The following is a 27,156-nucleotide window of genomic DNA, read 5'->3' on the forward strand; positions in this document are numbered from 1 at the left end:
AATTTCGTGCAACACGCTCGTGCCCAGTCATGCGTTTATCCGTGTAGAGTCTAGATCTAAATAAAGTTGTTTTGTAAGAGAGAATACATTTTGATTGGTCACATATGCTTTCTGCACGAATAGGCCTAACAAGTGTTTTTATTTTTTTGCGCGAAGTAACATATTCTTAGACGTAGATCTATCTGGTGAGTTTTTTTTTTATTTGTAATTGTTCATTTAGATCTAACTACAGTAGGCTATTTAGATATATAACAGCGAGAAATGTACATTTTCCACGTTTGCTGTTCATAGGCCCTAATTTTATCAGGTTCCTGACTTTTTTGTTTATGTTCTTAAGTTTTCTTCCTACGTAGATCTACCTAGATCTTGGTTCTCTGTTCAATAAAAATAAACGTACAGTAGTTGTTTCATTCCACAAACCACTACGAGTTCACATCGAGAAAACGGTGTAGACAGTCAAAAGTTTTCGCACTGTCCCGAAACGTGCACCTAGCCGCTCGTACCACGTGACATGACATTTGCAAACATTATTTTTAGTTTATATAGGCCAATCTTTTATTTTTTCGTAATGGATGCGTAAGCATAATCTCTGAAAAATCCTCAAAAACTATTTCAGTAGTTGCTTAAGCCTTATTTGTTTAAAACTGAACAGTAAGGGGAGATAACTGAAAGGGGAGTTTTTGAAAAGGCCGCCATTTTCTTGTAAACAGGAGCAAATCTGATAAATTTTACAGGTGTTTGTCTCGGTAAGTTAACTAGATCTACCGTAAACCTGAGCTGAGTAAAACATGTTTAAGGCACCACTACATTTTCACAAGAAATATATAATGTCATATATTCTTGGTTTTTTTTCCAGCACAGGCTGAACCAAAAGATAGTGTTTCACTCAGTCGCTGTCTGTATAGACAAGCAGTGGCGGCCTTTTAATTTTTGACTTGACCGTCACAATATAAAACAAACTGTATACGTCGGATTAGTTCGACTACTGTCTGTAGTGCTGGCTAAGGATGCATGACACCTTATTTTACTTTATTTTCGTTTCCTATTAAATTAGGAAGTGGCTATTCCTACGGCTCTCCCGTAAGAATAGTGAAATAGCCTGCAGGTGGCTATTCCTACGGCTCTAAAGACAGTTTTGTATGTCCATCTTGTACTGAATTAATTCAAATGGTATATTTTCGAACAAATTGTTTACTTTTTAGTATCACATCGAGAGAGAACTTTGCATGTCAATTTTCAAGTAAAAATAGTTATATATAAGGTGGTTTTGAAACAAAAAACATATACGGGTGTTGATTTCGCCAGATTCTACTGTATTCGCAGAAATTTTAAGTGACAGGCAAAATCAAGATATAAAATTTAAAGTGATGATTTTTTTAAAGAATCATTTTAAGCTTTTATTCAAGAAAAACGTTTGAGGGTGTTGACTTGGACAGAAATTATATGCGAAGAAATCTCAAGTGAAAGGCAAAATCAAGACATAAAATCTGAAGTGTTGAATACTTTTTAAAATCCTTTTAAGCTTTTATTAAGAGTATATTTCTACGTGTGCATGCCAATTTTCAAGAAAAAAATACTTATTCTAAGTATTAATTAGAAACGAAAAGTATATACGGGTGTTGATTTTGCCAGATGGTCATCGACATGCAAAATCAAGTCATAAAGTCATAAAGTAATGAATAATTTTTAAAACCCTTTTAAGCTTTTACCCGTATACATTTTTCGCTTCAAAACCACCCTAAATATAAATATTTTTTCTTGAATATTGACATACAAATGTAATTTTATATTCCTGTTTAAAGCTTGAAAGGATTTTGAAAAATTATTAATAAAAGAGAATCTGGCGAAATCAACACCCGTATACGTTTTTCGGTTCAAGACCACCTTATATATAAAAAAAATTTCTTGAAAATTGACATGCAAACTTAGAAATATATTCTTAATAAAAGCATAAAAAGATTTAAAAAGAAAAAATATCACCTTAAATTTTATGTCTTGATTTTACCTGTCACTTGAGATTTCCGCGCATGTAGAATCGGGCGAAATCTAGACCCGTATACGTTTTTTCGCTTCAAAACCACCCTAAATGTAAATATTTTTTTCTTGAAAATTGACATGCACACGTAGATTTATATTTTTAATAAAAGCTTAAAAGGATTTTTAAAAATAATTATTAGTTTACATTTTATGTCTAGATTACGCTAATTTGATTAGATTTCTGTCACCCCAGTAGAAATTCTCTTGAAATAATGTATTCATTTTGTGAAATGAAAGTAATGAGGATGGAACAAAACATTATAAGTAAACAATTTGTTCGAAAATATACCAGTTGAATTAATTCAGTACAATGCAATACAAGGTGGACATATAAAATTGTCTTTAGAGCCGTAGGAATAGCCACCTGCGGGCTATTTCACTATTCTTACGGGAGAGCCGTAGGAATAGCCTGTGAGGCTATTCTTACGGGACCGTAGGAATAGCCACTTCCATTAAATTATCTTAAAATATATAAAACTCACTACCTTAGGACTGCTACTTTAAAAATTAATATCAATACCTTAAAATGTATGCAGATTGCTGTCTGTGGAATGCTACCTTAAAAATAATACAGCTATCTTAAGATATTATTTAAGTAAAGGCAGTGGCTAGTGAACCGTCACCGGTGCAGCAGACCCGTGGTCTAGTGCACTGTCACTGGTGCAGCAGACCCGAGGTTTAGTGCACCATCATTTTTAATATATATAAAACATAGCCTTTATGTAAAGTTTAATTAAAAGATATTTTCACAAGTAATAAGCAAGAACATAATTAAAAGAATGAATTTATAAACCTTGACTTACTTGTTAATTTATTGCTTTATCTCAAGCGCTGATCTTCGTTCTTCGGCAACGTTAGTAGTCGTCATTTACAAAGATATTTCCGAATGACAGAATGAATTTCTTTGATTTTTTTTTTTAAATTTTCATATATTTTTGTCAATTTAAGTCGAATAAATAAAAATAATTATTGTCTGTATTTGGGTATATATGTAATATACATATCGAATTGAAATGCGATCTTAATTTCAGATTTATTATGTCAATGACTCATGGGACTGTAAATTCGGAAATATTGATATCTTGCAAGCAAATATTTTATAATGTACATGCACGGTGAAAACTGTTTATAATTTCAAGTATAGGTTACTAACCGAGTAGTAGGTGTTCATGCAATGAAAATACCCACGCTCGTGCGAATCGTGACACTGAGAGCGCGTAGCGCTCGAGGTGTTACCGCACGAGCGCGGGTATTTTCATCTCATGAACACCGATCTAAGAGGTAAGTAACTGACTTGCACAACGTCATTTTAATTTGTCAGTTTTTATTTATTTATTCATTTATTTATAAGTCTTTCCTTCTCCCAGTCAGAAAATAAATTATATTGGGAATTACTTTAACTTCAGCAGGTAAATTGAAATACGTAAAATGATATTAAAAAGGTTTATGAAAGTTCTGCTAATTTGCCAATGTAAATGCATTTTTGTTCACCAATTATTTGTTGGGAGTTTTTTTTTTTACCTTTTAATGCACAACTTCACACTTCGGTTGCATGTTTATAAAACATTTTTCATGATAAACTTAGTTTCAGACTCCACATTTACGGTTTCGTCATGGTCGTGGTCGTTATCATCATCATCATCATCTAACAACAATAATTAAAATGATTATCTTCTTCTTCTACTCCTCTCTGTTAAGTACTGAGCCGTGAATGTATCTTGTAGATGAAAACATGACGATCGTGATTCAAAGGTCAAAATATACAATATTTAAAAAAGAAGTATACATTTGTAAATGCTACTTGACACAGGTATTGTCTATTTTCCGTAAGTATTGACCTGGCACTCATTAATCTTCACCAGTATTTTCGGGGGTTTCCATTATTTTACGAAATATTTGTATCCTAAAATAACCAATATAAATAACTAATGGCACGGTGGCATAGTGGTAGCTATCTGACTGCCACGCACGATACCACGAGTTCAAAATCACCTGACCATTTTTTTAATTCAATGTAATGTTGTTATTGATGTTACTTTTACTCTAACAATATCTGTGTAACATATTTCACGAAATCTGATTGTTTTCTCTTGTAGATCTAGTATTCATTTTCAGGAAACGCTGGTGAGATTGTCTTTATCTAAGATACTTTTAAATATGTTTTATTCAACATTTCCCATAACGTTTATAGACCATAATGTTTGATCCGATAAATATGGCAATATTTCTACCGATAAAATTTGGGGGGAAATGGTCAGTATGCAGGAGTTGAACCAAAAATGCAGTTTAGCAGCTAAACGTCTTGTCGACACAGCTATTTGCACATGTGACATTATGAAAATTATAAAGAAATATATACGCAATATTTATATCGGTATTTAACTTCAGACACCGAGAATCAATTTACGGAAAATATACGGAATATTCTTGAGTGTCCGGTCAATACTTACGGACAATAACATGGCATTAAATAAACATTTACAGTTTGAACTCATCTAACATTCATTTCACGTGCTGAGGTATGGTATGATACCTGTGCACGAGCGCAGGTATGGTATGATACTTTTGCATGTGCGCAGGTATGGTATGTAGGTATTCATTTTGGTTATTAACCCGCAGAGAACAATATCTAGAACAGTTGTGTAATATTTGTTATATTATTGATTACAATAGCTGCATCTCACGAAATCCATGATTAAAACTGTGAAAGGCAATAAAGATTAAATCAAGACAATGAATGAAGGTCTACAAATGTAGGCGTTGTTGGATTGCTTGTTAAAGTTATTTAATGATTGGATTGGGCGTGTTTGTCTTTTGTGGTGGCAGTTCTGGTCATGAGATAGTGAATCTGAAATAATGTTGCCGAAGAGTGAAGATTGAGCTAGGTAAATCGGTAAATAATTAAAAGGTAAATCAAGGTTTATCTTACTTCATTCATTTAATAATGGTCATACATATTACTGGTGACAAAATGTTATAATTATACTTCAAAGAAAGGCTATATTTTATATATAACAAAAATGACGGTGCGCTAGACCTCAGGTCTACTGCACCGGTGACGGTGCACTAGACCTCGGGTTTGCTGCACCGGTGACGGTTCACTAGCCACAGCCTTTAGTAAAAAGGGACATGCAGTTTTGTTTCAACAGTGCTACACCTTTAAAAACGTAAGTTCACCTTTAAAATTCTTGAATAATATAGTGAATACAGAACTGACAGAACTGTTAATTCTGAATTAATTTTGTATTATTAATCAGGTTTTCAACGAAAACCTGAGTTATTAGATTGGGGTAGATGTCGGGCGGGCGGGCGGCGGCGGCGTCAAACTGGTGTTTCCGGTCAATAACTTTTGTTTCGGTAAAGATATTTGAATAAAACTTGGTATGTATGTAGCTTATATCAAGACAAAGGCTGGGATTGATTTTGGGGCTTCTGGGGTCAAGGTCACTGTTACTTAAAATAGAAAAAGGGTTTCCGGTCAATAACTTAACTTAGGAATGAGCTATCGTGATGAAACTTGGTATATAGAAAACTTATATAAAGTTGTAGCTTGGGATTGATTTTGGGGTTTCTGGGATCAAGGTCAAGGTCATTGTTACTAAAAATAGGGTTAGGGTTAGGTTAGGGTTAGGGTTAGCATATCTTCTACATGCATGGAGGGATTTTGATGAAAGTTGGCACAATTGTTCACCATCATGAGACGGAGTGTCATGCGCAAGAACCAGGTCCCTAGGTCTAACGTCAAGGTCACACTTAGAGGTCAAAGGATACAAGAATGAAAACTTTGTCCGGAGCATATCTTCTTCATGCATAGAGGGATTTTGATGTAACTTGGCACAATTATACACCATCATGAGACGAAGTGTCTAGCGCAGTTCCCTTCTTTAGAATTACTTCCCTTTGTTGTTACTATAAATAGCTTATATTGTAACTTTTTCATTACTAGACGTAGGGAAAAATCGAGACCACTTTTCTGTAGTACAACATGCATGTTACATCCAATTTTGAGGTGTATTTTGACCAATCTCTACCTGGTAAGGATTTCTGTGTGGACTTACAAATTTTTTTTTTGTATTTTTTTTTTTTTTTTTTTTTTTTTTTTTAAAGATTAACTTCCCTTAGTTGTTACTATAAATAACTTATATTGTAACTTTTTTATAACTGACCATAGGGAAAAACCAAGACCACTTTTCTGTGGTACAACATAGTTGTTACTTTCTAATTTTAGGTGTATTTTAATGTATCTCTACCTGGTAAGGAGTTTTTTTGTGGACTTAGAAAAACAAAAGAATTACAATGATTACTAAACAACCACAAAATTAAAATTACATCTGCAAATACAGGTGCTAGAGTAAAGAAATTTGCTGTGACGGGCGTATATTGTGACATTCTGGCACTCTTGTTTATTCTTATGAAAAGTGTTGAAAACCTGGTTTCGTGGCATTGCCGCGTTTCTTGTAATATTATCGGATTGTGGTGGAGCCTGATGCATTAGTGTGGTAGTGCTCAACAAAAGTATAATTATACTTACTTCATTTGAACATTCGGATGCGGTGACTTTGTGTTTACATTTAAATTTGGAATATTTGAATGGCACTTTTCTGCGTGCCAGTTCATTCATTTCATTATTACGGCTTGATGTTGCAAGATTCATGAATACAGGGTGAGGGTCCCTGTCTATAAGGGCCACGCCAACCTAAACAAATACATTCATATTATGAACGTTGACTGATGATAAATTCGACCACTTTGTCATTTGCAAAATTTTCTTCGTATTATTATATTGAAACTTTCTCAAAAAGCTGCAACAGTCATTCCTGATCAAGTAATGAAAAGTGCGACCCTATGTCAGGCCTTCATGTTTCGGCAGTGAGCATGCGCAAAAAACACCCTATTCCCCAGTAATTTTGGATAAATATTTTTTATACAAAAAAATGTAAGTCATTTATTCGTACAGAATATTTACTAATTTTGTTTTTGTTTACACCAGTTGGTGTTGTAAGTGGAAACTATTAGGTGTGTTCAATTTTATAAATAACTGATTGCAATTGAATATTTCCAAGGTGGTCGAATTTATCACCTGTCCGGGTTTATCATCAGTACCAGTACAAAAAAATATAAAAAAATGACTAATTAAGCCAATTGTAATTTTCAGTTGTACTGTAGATTCATTTATGCAGCATACCATAAGTAAATGAATTAATTTCAGTCCAAGTATTATTTCAACAGTTTCAAACGTTCAATCTGTAAATTTATATAATAAGCTCTAATTATATAACATAAATTAAATATGTATAGATTATCGATATGTGTAGAAATTATGGAAAAATATATTTACTTAAATTAAATATGTATAGATTATCGATATGTGTAGACAAGCTAATTGATACTGTCGTATAGTCCAATATGAGTAAGGCTGTCTCTGTAGAGGCAGCCATACTGTAAATGTTGAAAAAAAATTATTCGGAATCATCTTTGGTCAATTTTGTTCTCAATGAAACACTAGTTTGCTTTATATATTTGCAGAATCGTGTCTCTATATATAATTATGTAATGCTCCTGAAAAAAATTACATATTATGGTGTTTGTGCACGTCCGTCTGCCCATCCATCCATCCATCATTTGTGTCCAGAGCATAACTTCATCAGGTCGGAGATATCCCCTGGATTGAGAGACATTCTCTCGATCTTAACATTGTCTCTCATTCGAAAGACTCAAATTAGCTTAAGCAATGAAAATCATTGAAAGGGTAATTAAAACTCTTTTTAGAATGCACAAATTTATTTCAGATATAGAAAATTATCTTTCTTTTATCAGATTTTCAAAATCAAAATTATTTTGGGAATTTTGTTTAAGCATTATAATGCTTTACAGCTAAAACAAGATCAGATAGGGAAAGTAGAATGAGCTGATGTTATGTGCTTGCATCTCTTTACAATAAAAAGTAAATATAATATAATGAGTGGCATTGTTTAGAGCTTGTTCCCAGCTTTCTTAGCATGTATAACACTATCAGGTTTCGGCTCACCGTTTTAAAGATATTATGCATAAAGTAAGCTAAAAGGGCCATTTTTTTTATGTTATGCTGTGTCATTTTAAACAAGCCAAAAACTGAACATGTGTGGTAAAGAAGTATGTGAAAAGAAACCAATTTTAAGGTAACCAATGTATAATTATACATATCGGGTAACATTTTGTTGATGCCATTCATTATCATATTTAATATTTTCATGGGTAGCATCTTTTCGGGAAATGTTGTCATTGTTATGCTTTTTCAGGTATTACATTTGTGGAGTTTGTGAAGATGTAAAAGCAATATCTTTGACAAATCATGTTTATATTCATTATTTATGACACAAGTGATTATGTATCCTTACAATAGATACAAACAATTACTTGCCAAAACTCTAGATAAGCTTCAGGAACTAATAATCGAAGTACACTGTTTGGTAGTGTCCGTAGATAGCAATTTTAAGCATGTCTTTCTATAAACATGTACGAGCTATTGATATGTTTCTACCATTTTCTGTTTCAGATTCTGGCAATGAATGAAAATAGTAGAGCTTGAAACCTTAGCTTTCTACATTTTTTAATGGCGACCGGTTCAAATTTGTCAGTAGACCGTAGTGTCCATAGATAATATTTTCAAAGTCGAGTAATTTTGTAAATAAGAGTTAGGAAATGTTGTTCCCCTATATGTTCTATTGTTTTCAACTAAATATATCATATTTATCATCTAAGACTTATATATTCTGCTTAGTATTTAAATAAATCAGCATTAATGCATCATTTGCTTCTTAGTATGTTAATATATACTTCAAAACTTAAAAAAATGACATCAAGTTTTTTAAAAAGGACTTGTTTTTATGTATAAACACCTTTTCAATAAAATACATTAAATTCTTGAACATGTTATTGCAAAAGAAATCTCTTGCAGTTCATTTTTGTTTCAGGGTTTAGTGATCTACGGACACTACAATCTTAGGCTTAAGCTTACATAATGTTCAAGATAAAGCATTTTTCATGTTATTTGAGAGATATGGGTGCTAAAAGAAATACCTGCTTTTTTATATGACACTGTGTAGGTTGGCAGCCCTTGTAACAAGCTTTTGCCACTTTGTCCATGAATCACACAACATCATTGATCAAGTTGTATATAATAAAATAAATGAACTAGCATACAGAAATATGTTGTTAAAACATTCCAATTAAATGTAGCCACAAGTCACTTTTAAAAGAAGTACATATTGTATAATTATTTGTATTTAATGCCTATGTGCTCTATGTCAAAACTTGATCATATCATTTTGAGCAACGGTACTCAGGTGAGCGATACAGGGCCATCATGGCCCTCTTGTTAGCTGATTTTGCAGTTTGTGTGTTTGACTGAAAATATTTTTCTTGCATTAAACATAACTCATACAGTTTTCTTTTGATTTTTATTCAGCATATATATGCACTGACAATATTTTTCAAGAAAATTTTAATTACTGACATATAAAGGGACTGGCCTCCAGTTGAATCATACCAAAGACGTAAAAAATGGTACTAGCAGCTTCCTCGCTCGGCGCTCAGCATTAAGGGGATAGTGCTAGGACTGGTCAGCCTGGTGTCAGTATAATGTGACTGGGTGGGGTACCATGCCACGTGTCTACGGCGTGATATTCCAGTGAGGCAGCACTATAAAGTTGGGCATTGTGCTCACTGCTACAAGTAGACACTGTCCTTTATATGCCCAGAACTAACACTGACACCCCCAGAATTAACATCAGTTCGCTCACACGTCTGAAACTTATTTTGAAGCCAACCGAAATACTAGTAAGGACCTCAAAGAACTAACACAGACACCCCAAGAATATCTATATAAATGTTGATACTAGCTAGTGAAGTTCTGCACCACTGAATCAAATATAAAATGCTAAAAGTAAGGCATCCCTGAACCCACAGTGGAATAGGCAATCTCCTGCACCCCTCCGTTTCAACTGAAAAAGGCCAACTATGCCAGTGTATGGCCAGCTACATCACTGCATGTATTCAATAATAATCCTCCACATAATGCCCGGTCAGTATTGTACATGTGTATAAATACAGTATAGCAATAGATGTATAGAAAACAAACAATAGGCTATGATCAATGCATCAGTTATCATGGGCACTCTGGTGGAAATAACTGAAGTACAGTTAGGGACCAAATGTTTTGTTCCACTTTTATTTTTTCCGTTTCGTTTATTTTCAAAAATGTCAGTAACACTGATAATCTGCATGGTATAAGTTTTTTTATTGTGTTAAAATATTTCATAGTAGACATACCTTAAATGGCAATGCTTATTTTAACTAAAAATACACATTTTAAATTTTTCAAAAATATGAACCTTAGTTACAAACTGTTCGAATTTCAAGAAAACGATTATGCAATTAAAACTATCTTTTGTGACAGTTTGATAGGAATATAACTTACTTACCAGTATTTGAAGCTATTATATAAAACTATCAGCTATTGAAGTGAAGAAATAGCATTGAACTTAGGGCAAAATCCCTAGCATAATGTCCGATGTCCTTTTTTATAATATTTTAGAAGGAAGCGGCTATTCTTACTGTCCTGTAGGAATAGCCTCGCAGGCTATTCTTACGGCTCTCCCGTAAGAATAGTGAAAAGCCCTCCGATGGCTATTCCTACGGCTCTCCGTTATTTATCGTAAGTGTAAAATACTTATTTAACTGAAATTTGTCAGAAAACGTCTGACAGATTATTGGTTGTACAGATGTATCTATGTAAATACATACGTTATTAGTATTGAAACACTAAAGAATGTTTTAAAAGTGTTTTCAACTAAACCAGTTAGAGAATTATTGATCTATGTTTCGTGTATATACATGCAAATTTTTCACAACAGTACAAATCTCTTACCACTATAAACAGTTTATTGCCCTCAGGAAGGTCTAATACCGGGAGTAGACACTCCGTATAAAGCAATACATTTATCTGTATTATGCTGTCGTCCATACCTGTAAATATAGACCAGTCTTGAGCGATCGATATTTTGTTTTCGCCACTATCGATTAGCGTGTAATTAGCATATTACCTCATGTTAATCATGGAGCTATAACACTTTTTGTTCAAAGGGTTTACCAGTCACATGTTAAGCAGCGATAATTAGATGATCAGAGATTGATCTAAAGGGATTCTGAAGGAAAATGCATGCGACTGCTTGTGGTGATATGCTTAATTATTATGAATTAACTCGAGCTCACTTCCCTGAAGAAATATTTTACCACGTAACTTCAAATCTTTATCAAAGGACCGATTTTTGTTGGATTTGAATAAATAAAATGGAAAAAAAAATGGAAAGCCGACACTTTTCTTAATCTTGTAGAGCCATAATTATAATTATTGTTTATAATGTCAGATTTCTACATACAGAAACAAACATTCTTCTTGAACGCAGAGAATGTTTCAAACGAAATTGTTGTTTAAACTCCAAAAATTAGTTTAATTAATTTAATCTTAAAACTGATGTGTGAAAAATACAATGTTTTTAAATTAAAATAACAATGAAATTTAAAAAAAAGGCCGACAACAAAGTTACATTTAGTATTCCGAACTTTTAGATAAAACTGCAGAAAATCATCTAGGTTTAACACGCATTTAAATGGTGAAGAACAAAGCAATATCATAAACAAGTATTTTCAGGCAACAGTTTACAGTTTCGACTTGCTATTTTCATTAAAATATGTCCTAATTTTATTGTTCTAAATACTCTGAATCAACAAGGCAAATATCATGTAAAAGACGACATCTTTCTCTCTGGGTAAGACAATCCTAGATTTAGCCATTTTCACAAGGCGAAAAGTAACATTAATGTAGATATTTTCCATTTAAAAACAAATGCAGGCAATAATTTCATGGCAGAACTTTTGTTTTCAACAAAAAATTCAACAAATGCTTTCCCAGATTTTCACTGAAAGGACGAGTAAACTGTAAGGCGTAAGTGTGTGAGTAATAGCAGAATAACCTACGGCATATACTTCGATTGGACGACAGCATAAGATAAGATAAATGCCGCATTCCAGTCCCCATATCAGTTGTTCCAGTTACCCTTTAGTTTGATTTTATACTAGAATTTTGTAACACAACAGCTTGACATATTTGCATCAATTTTGACATTTTATTTGTAACACAATGACCAAGTGTGATTACGCGTCATTTCCGAAATTGGTTGAAAATATATCAGTTGAATGACTTCAGTACAATGTATTGTAATACAGTACAGCCGTAGGAATAGCCACCGGCGTGCTTTTCACTATTCTTACGGAAGAGCCGTAAGAATAGCCTGCGAGGCTATTCCTACGGGACTGTAAGAATAGCGACTTCCATTTTAGAAACACTAACTCATATTCTAATGTTCATAATATGACCAAACTTAAATTTGAAAGAAAGATAATTTTTAGCCAAATCTGGAGGTCAGTGCCTTTAAAATGGGTCATAATGTGTGCTGCAGTCATTGGAAATATGTCACTTTTATATAGAATAAAGAAGAACAGCTATTTAGTGTGTTGTAACCTATAATTTGTGTGCATTCAGGTGTAATGACCCAAGGTCAGACATTTCCCTCTCTTTGCTTTAATTTCATTGGATTAGGCATTGCAGATTATCTGATCATTGCCTGTAGCTTTTTGTAACTGCAAACTTGTGATTTGTGCATTGATTATATTAAAATGATTTGAAAATTATTGGATTATAATACAGGTTAGATAATTTTACTAATATGTTCATTGGACTCATAAACTATCCAGTTATTATAAACTATCCAGTTTATTTATTTTTTGTTAAACTTTTGGCTCATTGTATCTTGACAGTTTGGTAATATTTTGAGCAAGTGAATGTTTTATAAATTCATAAATGTCTTTCCTTTATCACAGTCTCATGCATAATTTACACTGTAAGCCATTTAATTATTTGCAGACCATCAACTGGATCAAAGAGATTGTGGTGTGTGTGTGTGTGCTGTGTTGAGATACCATTGTTGAGGAAGAGTTGCATTCCAAGTTGCACAACTTGGTAAGCATTATTATGTTTGTAATGTATATTTTTACCTAGTATGCATTTTTTTTAGCAGGAATGTGCCACTGAACACACATATTTTAACCTACAATATCATTACTTGGGGAATAAAAAGCTGATATTACTTCAGGTTTTTTTTTTGGAAAACAGCATGGTCTGAAACTCTGATTATTAATAATATAATATCATAGAAGAAAAACCTGGGCGATGAACTTTTGTGTTATTTAAATGCATCAGTATTCTAGGCTTAGGTTTTATAGAATAAATAAAATCAACATCAAAACTTCAGTTATTGATCATAAAATTGACATTAATTTTGTGATGTCATTTTTGGCTATTTGAAGAACTTAGAAATTATTCAATGTTAGGGTTTCACCAGGCCATTTCAGCTGGAGCATCAGCCAGCTAAAATATCTTAGTGCCTTGCAATAAATTTTAAATGCATATTGTCATGTACAATAAAATCTGTAAAAAGATCCTTTGGAAGCAAAGAATGCAACCAAGAAGAATAATAGCAGACTCGGTTTGATTGAGTCTGTTCATGAAAAATCTTATCATCTAAAAACATAAACTGCCATTCTTGCATAAAAACTTTTGCTGATTTCAGGCATGCACAAATGGGAAAAGATGTGTACAAAGTTCTTGTGAGCATCCGCTGTTGTTGAACATGTTGGATATGCCATTCCTGGTCCAACATGGACAAAAAATGGACACATAATTGGTTAAAGGCAAAGCTAAAAGGTTTTAGACTTTAACAATCTTTTCATCTGCCTCATATTACTTTACTTTCAACTTGAAATAAGTGCTTCCTTTCTTGATAGACGACAGCATTGACGCTCAGTATTATTATATTATTACAAAATATTAATGTTTAACTTAAAAGTCACAATTTAATCCCTGAGAATGATAAAAAACATTTAGAAAAATACAGTTTCGTTTTTAGCTCATATGATTTTTTGAAAAAAAAAAATTTAGTTATTGTCATCACTTGATCGACGTTGGCATTGCCTGGTTAAGTTTTATGTTGAGGTCAACTTTTCTCCTAAACTATCAAAGCTATTGCTTTCAAACTTGCAACACTTGTTCACCATCAAAAGCTGACTCTGGCCCCTTTCGGACTTGGAAAATATCAGATTTCTTGGTTAAGTTTTGTGTTTAGGTCAACTTTTCTCCTTTATGGTCAAAGCTATTGCTTTAAAACTTGGAGCATTTAGTCGCTATTAAAAGCTGACACTGTGCAGCAGATACTGTAACACTGCATTGCTTTTTGCGAGAATTATGGCCCCTTTTGGACTTAAAAATATCAGATTATTTGGTTAAGTTTTGCGTTTAGGTTTAACTTTTCTCCTTTACGGTCAAAGCCATTGCTTTAAATCTTGGAGCATTAGTTGCCATTAAAAGCTGACACTACACAGCAAGAACCGTGACTCTGTATTGCATTTGGCAAAAATTATTGCCCCTTTTGGACTTAGAAAATCATGGGTAGATCAATATTTCTATTATACAGAGACAAAAAAATCAGATGAGCGTCTGCACCCACAAGGCGGTGCTCTTGTTTAAATTAATTTGAATTGAGAAAGTTTACATTCTTACTCAAATCTCACACAAAAACTTGTAAAAATGGTTTTTTCTACTTTAGGCCTACACTGGATCAAAAAGAGTTTGTGGAGTGTGATGTGAGCTGTGTTGAGATACAATTGTTGAGGAAGAGTTGCAGTTAGTTCAGCAACTTGGTAAGCATAATTATTTTTGCAGTGTATATTTTTATGCCCCCGGCATCTACTGATGCGGCAGGCATATAGTGATTGTTCGTTCGTTCGTCCGGCTGTACGAGGTTAACCAGCGTTCGACACTAACTTTTTTGCCAGGCATCCCGAAGGAATACCTGCTGGGAAATTTAGGAATCCCTGCTGAAAATTAGGAGTCCCTGATAACAAAATGTGGTAAGAACATGAAAAAACTAAAATCTAACAAACACAACTGTTTACAGTACTAATTGTATTTTATTTCCACTTCATTTCCATTTTACATCAATGACAACAATAGCTTGTATGACTTTTGCTGTAAAAGAATAATGTCATTTCTGTCCAAGTCCTCTTCCCCCTCATCTTCACTACCATCGCACTCCTCTGCCATTTGTTGTAGTTCGTCTAAATGTATGCCGCCTAGTTCATTCCCCCTTATAACCCCCTTATTTGTAACCATTTTTTTTAAATAAAAAAAAATTCCGAAAAGTCTCCCTTAAATAAAAAAAAAATTCAAAAAAAAAAAATGTTCCGACCTACCTACCCTAATTTTTTGAGCATGTTACCAGATACAAAGATTTTTTAGGCCTTATTAATGCAACTCCCACAGACTTTATCTAAAACTAGTACATTGGTCATAACAGACTTTCTTAAACATTTCATATTTTAGTTGTTTTATTTTGCACATTGCCTAAAAGTGGGTGGGGTTTAGTGTTTGCATGCTTTTATTATCAGCAAATTCTTCTAAATAAGAGCTGCTTTGGCAACAGTGATCATATTTTTCGTAAATGCAGACGTTTTATTGGCTTTTTATTTTAGTTTGTACTAGAAAAATCTTGTAAGAAATGATAAAAATGTTCGAAAATGTCGGTCTAGAAAACGAGTGACAAATACGAAAAACAAAAGTAACAGTTAAAGTTCTTGAAAAGATAACTGTTTTAACTTTATTTTCTCATCATACCACGTATAATTTCTGCTTATTTAATTTGTTTTGCCCAAACAAAGCCTCGGCAATGATAATAAATTTGTTATAGACCGTAACGGCCGACCGGCTCATGTAATCGTATCGAGCACACAAAATAATGGTACAAACACGATAATCTAAGGCTGCATTGTTTATCAATTAACTTGTAAACATTGATCAATAAACACCTTTGATAATGACAAGGCATATTGTACAAAATACAAACCGCGAGATAAGCACGTGTCATTTGGCGCGTGGCGTGACTGACATCTGTCGGTAGCTAATTAACATACGACGCTCCGCCTACTGCCATATTTCCGCTTGTGCCGGCGAACAATATTGAAATTCACTGGGATTTTGATTGACAGGGGGCAGAACTATCGAACTTGGAACGCATCTAAGTAAATTTCCGCGAGTCAAGCCGACGCACGTGCCGTAATTTATGTGGGTAAAATACGAGTTTTTCTCGATTTTCGCGGGTCAAAACCCGGGACCTCGGGTCAACTGAACGCCCTGGCTTAGCAAAAGACCGATGTTTGCGCGAACAAGACTAGGGAATTTCATTTTTTTAGAATCATATTTTATCTGAAAATCAAGAGTCCCGACGGAACACCGAAATTGCGAACTTTAGGATCCCTTGCGGATTTTTAGTGTCCTCGGGATCCCGGGACACCGTTAGTGTTGAACGCTGTTAACCAAATGGGACCGTTTCGTCTAGTGTCAATACTCCTTACTAGAATGACTTGATACTAATGCAGATGTAACCTGTGACCATTCCTCATCTTCAGACATCACCTGACCTCAGTTTGACCTTGACCTTGAACTTGACCTTGTTTTGGACTTAGGTTGCTTTTTATCGACAAGGATGCCACCGGGGGCATCAAGCGTTTATTGAATGCAGCTTCTTGTTTTAACCTAGCATGCATTTTGTAACAGAAATGTGCCATTGTGCACACATTTTAATGTACAATGTCATTACTTGCTCTTTGGGCAAAGGGGAATAAAAAAAATGGATATAAAGTCAATTTTTTGGGTAAACTGCATGATTTGGAAGTATTCCAACAGGAAAAGGCCTGTAAACTCTACCATAGAAAAAGAGTATGGCCTTTGAACTTTATGGTAACTGTATTTAAATACAAGTCATGAGTTATGTAGGCATAGATATTTTAATACATCAGAATTATGTAGGCATAGGTATCATAGATGAATAAATTAATATCAAAACTTTAGTTACTGATCATAAAATTCACATTAATTTTGAGAACTTAGAAATTATTTAATATATTAGGGTTATCCCCAGGCTAGGTCAGCTTGAGCATCACCCAGCTAAAATATCTTAGCACCTTGCTATAAAATTTTCAATACATATTGTTATGTATGAATCTTGTCACCTGAAAACATAAACTGCCATTTTTGCCTAAAAAGTTCTTTGCTGATTCCAGGCATACGCAAATAGGGAAGAAACATGTACAACAAGGAAATTCTCGTGAGCATACGCTGTTGGTGAACATGTTGGAAATGCTGTATGGGTGCCAGTGTAGACAAAAAATGGAAAGCCGAAAGGTCTGAGACTTACAAAATCTTTTAAAGTGCCTTTTCATTAAATATCTTCTTATTTTTAGCTCGACTATTTGAAGAATAAGTAGAGCTATCCTACTCACCATGGTATCGGCGTCTGCATCCTACCTTGGTTAAGTTTTTTGTACCAGTCCACATTTTGACAAAACTTTTTGAAATAAAGCTTTCAAACTTTCAACACTTGTGTACCATCACCATGTCCAGTTTTAGGGAAGGGTATATAATTCCATCAAAGATTTTGCCTGAATTATGGCCCCTTTTAACTTAAAAATTTTGGTAAAGTTTTTCGTACCAGTTCATATCTGGTGTAAACTATTTGACATAATTTTATGGCTTTGAATTGATTATCACTGGTTTATCATAACAGTCTCTTTTTGTAAGCAAGAGCACATACATTTTTCATACAAGTCCATGTTTTGTCAAAACTATTTGACGTGTGGCTATGAAACTTTTAATGCTTATTTTTCATCATGATTTACATCTGTAGGCAAGAGTACATAACTCGTCAATTATTTTGGCTGAATTATGACCCTTTTTGGATCGTTTTTTGTACAAGTCCATGTTAATCAAAACTATTTGAACTTTGAATACTTGCTTGTATCTGTAGGCAGGTTAACATAACTCTGTCAACTATTCTGGCTGAATTATTGCCCTTTTTAGCTCAAATTTCAGAAAAAGTAGAGCTATTGCACTCGCTTCGGCGTAGTTAAAGTTTTTGGTAAAGTCAAATATCTCTGTTACTATCAAAGTGTGTCTTATTGACAGCTCTTGTTAGCTCACCTGTCACGAAGTGACAAGGTGAGCTATTGTGACCACTTGATGTCCGTCGTCTGTCAACAATTTCTAAAAAAATCTTCTTCTTGAAAACCACTGGGCAGAATTACACCAAATTTCACAGGAATGATCCTTGGGTGGCCCCCTTTCAAAGCCATGACAACCGAAAGGAAAAAATTAAAAAATCTTCTTGTCCAAAACCACAGGGCCTAGGGCTTTGGGCTTTGATATCAGGTGTGTAGCATCATCTAGTGGTCCTCTACCAAAATTGTTCAAATTATCCCCCTAGGATCAAATACGGCCCCGCCCCGGGGGTCACATGGTTTATATAGACTTATATAGGGAAAACTTTGAAAATCTTCTTGTACAAAACCACATGGCCTAGGGCTTTGATATTTGGTATGTAGCATCATCTAGTGGTCCTCTTTCAAGATTGTTCAAATTATCCCCCTAGGGTCAAATATGGCCCGCCCCGGGGGTCCCAAGTTTTACTTAGACTTATATAGGAAAAAAAGTTTAAAAGTCTTCTTGTCTGAAACCACAACACTTAGACCTTTGATAATTGGTTTGTAGCATTGTCCTATGGTCCTCAACCAAAATTGTTCAAATTGTACCCCTAGGGTGAAAAGGCCCTGCCCTGGGGGTCCCAAGTTTTATATAGACATATAGGAAAAAGCTTTAAAAATTTTCTTGTCTGAAACCATACAACCTAGGCTTTTGATATTTGGTATGATGAATTGTCTGTTTAATTATAATTACCTGATGACCCCAAGTAATATGATGTCACTTGACTGTGACCTTGACTTGCTGACCTACTTTCTAATTTTGATGACATACACAGTTTTGTACACAAATCCTTAAACTGAATTTCTTTGACCATGAATGTGACCTACTGACTTTCTTAATATTTTATCATCAGTTTGACATTTGAAACATGTAGCTCATATTACTCAGGTGAGCGATCCAGAGTCATCATGACCCTCTTGTTATACGCCCAAAGGGACGTATTATGTTATGACGCTGGTGTCTGTCTGTCCGTTAGCAGTTTCATGTCCGCTCTGTAACTCTTGAACCCCTGGAAGGATTTCAAGGAAACTTGACAGAAATGTTCACCATACCGAGACGACGTGCAGAGCGCATGTTTTGGATGTCTCGCTTCAAGGTCAAGGTCACACTTAGGAGTCAAAGGTCATATCAATTTGTTTCGTGTCTGCTCTGTAACTCTTGAACCCCTTGAAGGATTTCAAAGAAACTTGACACAAATGTTCACCACACCAAGACGACGTGCAGAGCGCATGTTCCGGATGACTCACTTCCAGGTCAAGGTCACACTTAGGGGTCAAAAGACATATCAGTTTGTTTTGTGTCTGCTCTGTAACTCTTGAACTGCTGGAAGGATTTCAAAGAAACTTGGCAGAAATGTTCACCACACTGAGGCAACATGCAGAGCGCATGTTCTGGATGACTCGCTTCAAGGTCAAGGTCACACTTAAGGGTCAAAGGTCATATATGACTGCTTTGTGTGTATTGCTCTGCATTGCAGTGTTGTTGTTTTTATTTGGCAGATCTCTTTTTTATGCCCTCGGCATCTACTGATGCGGGAGGCATATAGTGATCGTCCTGTCTGTCCGTCCGTCCGTTCGTCCGTCCGTCCGTCCGTACGAGGTTAACCAAATGGGACCGTTTCGTCTAGCATCAATACCCCTTACTAGAATGACTTGATACTTATGCAGATGTAACCTGTGACCATTCCTCATATTCAGACATCCTCTGACCTCAGTTTGTCCTTGACCTTGACCTCATTTGGACTTAGGTTGCTTTATATGGGCCATCTCTTGGTTAACCAAATGGGACCGTTTCATCTAGCATCAATACCGCTTACAAGAATGAATTGATACTAATACAGATGTAACTTGTGACCATTCCTCATCTTCAAACATCACCTGACCTCAGTTTGACCTTGACCTTGACCTCATTTTGGACTTAGGCTGCTTTATATGGGCCATCTCTTGGTTAACCAAATGGGACCGTTTCGTCTAGCATTAATACCGCTCACAAGAATGAATTGATACTAATACAGATGTAACCTGTGACCATTCCTCATCTTCAAACATCACCTGACCTCAGTTTGACCTTGACCTCGTTTTGGACTTGTGTTGCTTTGTATCGACAAGGATGCCACCGGGGGCATCAAGCGTTTATTGAACGCAGCTCCTTGTTGTTCACTTTCAATTGTTTTTATGCCCCCGAAGGGAGGCATTTTAGTTTTCAACTGTCCATCTGTTTGTTCGTTCGTTCGTCACAATGTTAACTTTTTGCATGAAGGCACTTTACTCACGAACCACTGCACCTAGGACCTTCAAACTTAACATGCTGATAGTACTTATTGAGTACACGACCCCTACTGACTTTGGGGTCACCAGGTCAAAGGTCCAGGTCAAAGGTCAAGGCACTGCGGGGGGGGGGGGGGGGCATTTGTCACTATTAGTGATAGGTCTTGTTGTCGAGCCCGCTTGCAGAAGCGAAGACATAGTTGTCCAAATGGCTGTTCGGTGTATGTGCGTGCGTCCGTCTGGATTTGTTTGTCCGGATCATAACTTTGACTTGCATGGAGTAATCTTGTTTATATTTGGCGTGAATGTTAACCTCAGTGAGACGGAGTGTCATGCGCAAACCCCGGGTTCCTATCTAAAAGGTCAAGGTCACACTTAGAGGTCAAAGGTCAAATTCAATAACGACTTTGTCAGGCGCATTGCTTCTTCATGCATGGAGGGATTTTGATGTAACTTGGCACAATTGTTCACCATCATGAGACGGAGTGTCATGCACAAGAATCAGGTCCCTTGGTCTAAGGTCAAGGTCACACTTAGAGGTCAAAGGATACAAGAATGACAACTTTGTCCGGAGCATTTCTTTTTCATGCATGGAGGGATTTTGATGTAACTTGGCACAAATGTTCACCACCATGAGATGGAGTGTCGTGCGCATGAACCAGGTCCTTAGGTCTAAGGTCAAGGTCACACTTAGAGGTCAAAGGTCAAATACAAGAATGACTTTGTCCGTAGCATTTCTTTTTCATGCATAGAGGGATTTTGATGTAACTTGCCACAATTGTTCACCATCATGAGACGGAGTGTCATGCGCAAGAACCTAGAATAACTTCCCTTTGTTGTTACTATAAATTGCTTATATTGTAACTTTTTTATTACTGGTCGTAGGGAAAAATCAGGACCACTTTTCTGTAGTACAACATGCATGTTACATCCAATTTTGAGGTGTATTTTGACCTATCTCTACTGGTAAGGATTTTTGTGTGGACTTATAAATTTTTTTTTTTTTTTTTTTTTTTTTTTAGATTTACTTCCCTTTGTTGTTACTACAAATAACTTATATTGTAACTTTTTGCAATCTTTTTTTTTATTTTGCATAAATGTTTGCCTCAATGCGACTTAGTGTCGTGTGCAACTCCCAGTCCTTTTGACAGCTGACGGGCTCGACATGTTTCCCATGGGCATCTAGTTTTGAATTACTTCCCTTTTATGTTGATATAAGTAGCTTATTTTGAAACTTTTTTTATTATTGGCTGTAGGGAAAAACCGAGACCACTTTTCTGTGGTACAACAGGGATGGTACCTCCAATTTTTATGCCCCCCTTCAAAGAAGGGGTATATTGTTTTGCAGATGTTGGTCGGTCTGTCAGTCAGTTGGTCGGTATGTAGACGTATCCATGCCCCCCTTCAAAGAAGGGGTATATTGTTTTGCAGATGTTGGTCGGTCTGTCAGTCGGTTGGTTGGTATGTAGACGTATCCGTTTCCGGATGATAACTCAAGAACACATGGGCCTAGGATCATGAAAGTTGGTAGGAAGGTTGGTCATCACCAGCAGATGACCCCTATTGATTTTGAGATCTGTATATCAAAGGTCAAGGTCACAGTGACCCTGAACAGTAAAACGGTTTCCGGATGGTAACTCAAGAAAGCTTGGGCCTAGGATCATGAAAGTTGATAGGGAGGTTGGTCATGACCAGCAGGTGACCCCTATTGATTTTGAAGTTAGTATGTCAAAAATCATGGTCACAGTGACCCGGAACAGTAAGACGGTTTCCGGATGATTACTCAAGATTGCTTGGGCCTAGGCTCATGGAAGTTGATAGGGAGGTTGATCATCACCAGCAGATGACCACGGTTGATTTTGAGATCAGTAAGTCAAAGGTCAAGGTTACATTGACCAGGAACAGTAAAATGGTTTCCGGGCAATAACTCAAGAACGCAAATGGGCCTAGGATCAGGAAAAGGGAGATTGGTCATGACCAGCAGATGACTCAAATTGATTCTGAGTTCAGTAGGTCAAAGATCAAGGTTGCAGTGACCCGGAACATTTAAACCATTTCCAGACAATAACTCGAGAATGCTTGGGCCTAGGATCATGAAACTTGATAGGGAGGTTGGTCATGACCAGTAGATGACCCTTACAGAATTCGAGGTCAGTAGGCCAAAGGTCAAGGTCACATTGACCCAGAACAGTTAAACCCTTTCCAGTTGATACCTTGAGAAGTTTGGGCCTAGGATCACGAAGTCTTATAGGGAGGTTGATCATGACCAACAGATAAACCCTCTTGATTTTGAGGTCAATAGGTCAAAGGTCAAGCTCACATTGAACCAGGCCAGAACAGTAGAACTTTTGTTTACAGTGAGCAAATAATTTCTGTTCCTTGTGCATTTACTGAATGCATCAAGAGGGGCATTTCGTGTTTGACGAGCTCTTGTTAGGTGTATTTTTACATACCTATACTTGATAAGGATTTTTTTGTGGACTTTGAATAATTTTTTTGTGGACTTAGATTTGTTTTTTGAAGTTTTCCTTTTGTTGTTCCAGTCCTTTGGGCTACAGCAGTCAAGTTCTTTAAATTTTGCTCCCATCCTATGATGTAACCCTTCGGGCGTATATTGCCACGCTTGGTGGAGCTCTTGTTTTTATTGTTGTAATTGTCTTAAAATAAGTTTCTTTCTGTATATATTTTTCGCATTTTCAAAAGCAGAGCCGGCCTGCTTAGCTCAGTAGGTTGAGCGCAGATCTACGGATCTCGGGGACATAATATGTAAAACATTGATGTCTTTTACCAAATTATTATGGAAAACATATTATGTTGGTAAAAGACATCAGTGTCTTCTACCTCCAATTCATGTAGGGAAGTTGGCAGTTACTTGCAGAGATCAGGTTTGAACTGGTACAGAATCAATGGCAGGAAACAGGTTAGGTTAACAGTCTGCATTATAACTGAAATATTTTTGAAGAAATGGTGTTAAACCTAAAACTAATCATTCTTATGAATAATTAATTGTCGCAGTTAACTGAAATGAGTTATATGCATGTTGCAATAAATTGTTAAAATGTACATACACCTGCCTAGAACCTTGAATAATTATGTTGCTATATCTGGTAAAATTTAGTTTCTCTTGCATGATTGTAAGTATTGTGAATATTTTATGCTTCTTTCAGGATGCGTGATTTCTTACCAACACAGTGGACTGAAGACAACCCTACTCCATGAACCACTTTCAATTCTGCTTTCCAAATGAAATATAGAACTAAATGCAGTTCATCTAACGGAGTGGAGTCCAGCAATAATGTTGTGATTACCAGCAGTTCTGATAAGTGATCTACTCGGCCAGCAAACAGGAGATATGAACATTCAGTTGTAAACCATTGTGAGTGGTTGTATGTGGATTTTTAGAAGATTTGAACAGCCGGTTATGAAGCAATGCATGGTTTTTTGAGTGGACATCAGTATTCAGTTAAAACCAGTGTATGGATTTTTGAGCAAGTTATAATTGTGTATTATCAGAATGATATTTCTGGGGTGTTAGGAAATCACTTACTTTGACATTCGGAGAACAGAGACTATATGAATAGTGCAATTTAAATTAGTGGATTAACAAAATACAGGGTTGTCAATAAGTTTTTGTTGAACAGGCTGAAATAGAAATGTAGGCGGCCAGCTATGGGGGTCCGGGGGCATGCCCCCCCGGAAAATTTTGAAATTCAGCACTTCATTTCCTGCATTTTGGAAGCATTTAAGAACATATTTTCCACTGCATTTTTTAAATACAATATACCTTTATTTTCACATTTTTATGAGCTCACCTGGTAAATTTGGAGATAATAATAAAAATGAGTTTACACGTTCATTAATGCATTTTCAAGTCCTGAAATGATAATATCTAACTTGTCACCACACTCCAACTCTTTGTTATACTTCTTTGCAAAATCAAATAGTTATTGAACTACTGTATATCTAAATTCAAAACTCTACTGAGTATTAAACCTGTAGGCCTACTCATATTTCTTTTGTGGGGAAGAAGATTCCCCAGATGAATTTTTACGATTTGGCGTGACAAAAAATGTCACTGTTAGAACCATCAAAACAAAATGTACAGAGTTAGAAGTAACACAAGTTTAGGCATAGAAAATTAACTGTTTGATTCTTATCCCACCTATCCTTATCCAAAACCCCTAGCCTCGATTTTTTATTGATCAAAATCCAGATATCCAAAATTGTATGTCCGGGACCAAATCTCCAGATTAAAGGATGTGTTTGACAAATTATGATGGTGCAAAGACAGTTTAACAGCATTTGACAGTATCTGATATAAAAATTTACCATGACATTTCCTCTTATTAAAATGATTTAAGAGAAATATTTATCAAAAATCGGCCAGCTGATACCGCGACAACTACTGTACTTTCGATTTCAAAAATTTATAGAAAAAAGGTAAAAGCCAATATATATTTTCTGATCTAAATTCGATTGTGATTAATAATTTTTTTATAGAAATTAAATATCTGTCTCAGTTGTCACATTATAATCAACACCTGGCTTTGTTATACAATGCAATAAACAGCACTCGACAGACTCGATAGGTGTGAAAATATCCGAAAATTGTTGTTTACACGATTAGTTATGAGCGATTTTGGATTATTAAATGTAAAGGAGCTTGTGGATAATTTCTTTGTTTTGTTTTTTGTTGTCTTTTCTTTTAAATCGGGACCATCGACACTCATGATTTCAAAATTCTTGGAAATTATCGCGGATGTCCCATCACTCTTTCTTCCGAAATTTTTGCTACAAAATATAACTTTGACACTACGATAACTGATGAATATATTTTCACGTAGATCTCTGATATTAAATTTCGGGCCTCGACCTTAGCGGTGGACCGTTGGACCGACGCAACCAAAATATCGACAGGTCCACTATCAAAAGTTGGGTAGACCGACGGTCAACCAATTTTCAGTCACGGTCTGCAAGTAAAATAAAACCCTTAAAAGTGAAAAATAGGGGGGAAATCGTACCCATATCGGCGAATTCACAAAACGAAAGTTGATTTTGCCTTAAGTACGGCATTCTACAGTTATAAGCATTGGCGAGTTAAAGTCAGGATCGCACGAATGGACTACTCAACCGATCGGGCGAGTGGTTTTTACGTGGTAACTTTACCAAATTGAGAAATTACATCGGGCAAAATTACCTGGATTGACTGGAATTTACCCGCGAATCGTAAAAATATCAAAACGTCATGCTGGTAATTTTCCATTCCACAAGAACGTGCGCCCTATCGTAATATCTAATTTACATCGGGGTTACTTTTGACACAAAAAACGCGCGTAGTTCATTCATTTTTTAATATAATCGCTTCAAATTTTCAACACCGCTTGAGAACTAATACAGTTTGAATTCTATAACAATTTTAATAAGATATCTACAGGAATGTAGGCAAAATTCTTTAAAAACGATAAAATTTTCATATAATGTTTTGTAAAATTTCAAACAGCGCGATCTTGATCATTTATTTCCTTCTTAAAGTAAATAAACGGTACATACTATGGTAATAAAATTCAGACTTTTGACCAGAAAGTACAAAAAACACAATTAAAAAATCTTAAATAATGAAAAAGCGGCAGCAATTTAAATACATGGAGTAAAACGATTTTTGGCAAACAGATTTCTGTTAGCGCGGCAGAATAAGTTACGTGACCTCATGAACGTAAATAGAAATGTGCTTTTAAAATGAAGCAGTATGATGTCGTTGCGGTTTTTAATAAGTTTTAAATGATTCTTTGTACATATTTTTTTTGACACAACACTTTGTTGTTGTTAGATATTCTTCTCAAACAATAATGTAAATTTCTTGATGGCAAATAGGTCACAGAGGTAGGACATCCACTATCATCGTTCACGGTTTGACACATTTACATGTCAGTTTATTCGGGATATTGCACAGTCGCTTTTAAAAAAACTAAAGAAAAAACTTTTTTACTGATTTCTTCTCAACAATTAAAGGAATCGAGAAAGTATGATCAGACAGTGATGTGTCACATGGCGCGAAAACATGACGTAATACCATGACAATCTCGGGGAAACTATACCGCTTTGATCTCCACTGCAGATGCCACAATAACCGACACACTTCTTTTAGCTCTTTGAGGGGGTGTTAACTGATGATGAGAACGGCCAATTACTTAGTTTATCATCAGAATAATTACCGATGTGTTGATTTTTTTTTTCACTTTCAACACGGGTCGGGAGGATGATGATTATTGTGTCCATATTTTGGGACACTTTTCAAAATAATTATTTTTCGGGATAACAGATTGCTACTGTCTTCCATTTTTAATTATTTTAGAAATAAGACCTGTTTCTTTGAGTCATATGAAGTTATGACGTCTACAACATCACAATTTATGTGATGGAATTGGAGGTCCACTGAAGTCTGAGCAGGTCTACTAGATTTTAGCAGTTGGTGGACCTGCTGGCAACTGCTGAAAAGGCCTGTTATAATATTTCAGTCCGTGAAACATGATTTCCGTCTCTTTGACGTTAGCTTTGATTTCGTCAATTATGACGTACGTATATCATCATTTGTAAAGGCGGAGCTTAAATAGTTTTGCCGATAAAAAACGTCACGCATTCTACATCCACAGCTGTCATTGGTTT

At 35.4% G+C, this 27,156-nt stretch overlaps 1 long non-coding RNA gene across 1 annotated transcript; it reads left to right on the forward strand.

Moving 5' to 3' along the window:
* The first annotated feature begins 44 nt into the window (after positions 1–44).
* On the forward strand, positions 45–26,249 carry LOC123540534 (uncharacterized). Its single transcript, XR_008367865.1, has 6 exons — positions 45–746; positions 13,001–13,096; positions 13,707–13,840; positions 14,739–14,832; positions 17,251–17,371; positions 23,661–26,249. It is a non-coding gene; the product is annotated as an uncharacterized LOC123540534 (long non-coding RNA).
* The last annotated feature ends 907 nt before the right edge of the window (positions 26,250–27,156 follow it).

This window comes from Mercenaria mercenaria, chromosome 16 (assembly GCF_021730395.1).
Source record: "Mercenaria mercenaria strain notata chromosome 16, MADL_Memer_1, whole genome shotgun sequence".
Lineage (NCBI taxonomy): Eukaryota > Metazoa > Mollusca > Bivalvia > Venerida > Veneridae > Mercenaria > Mercenaria mercenaria.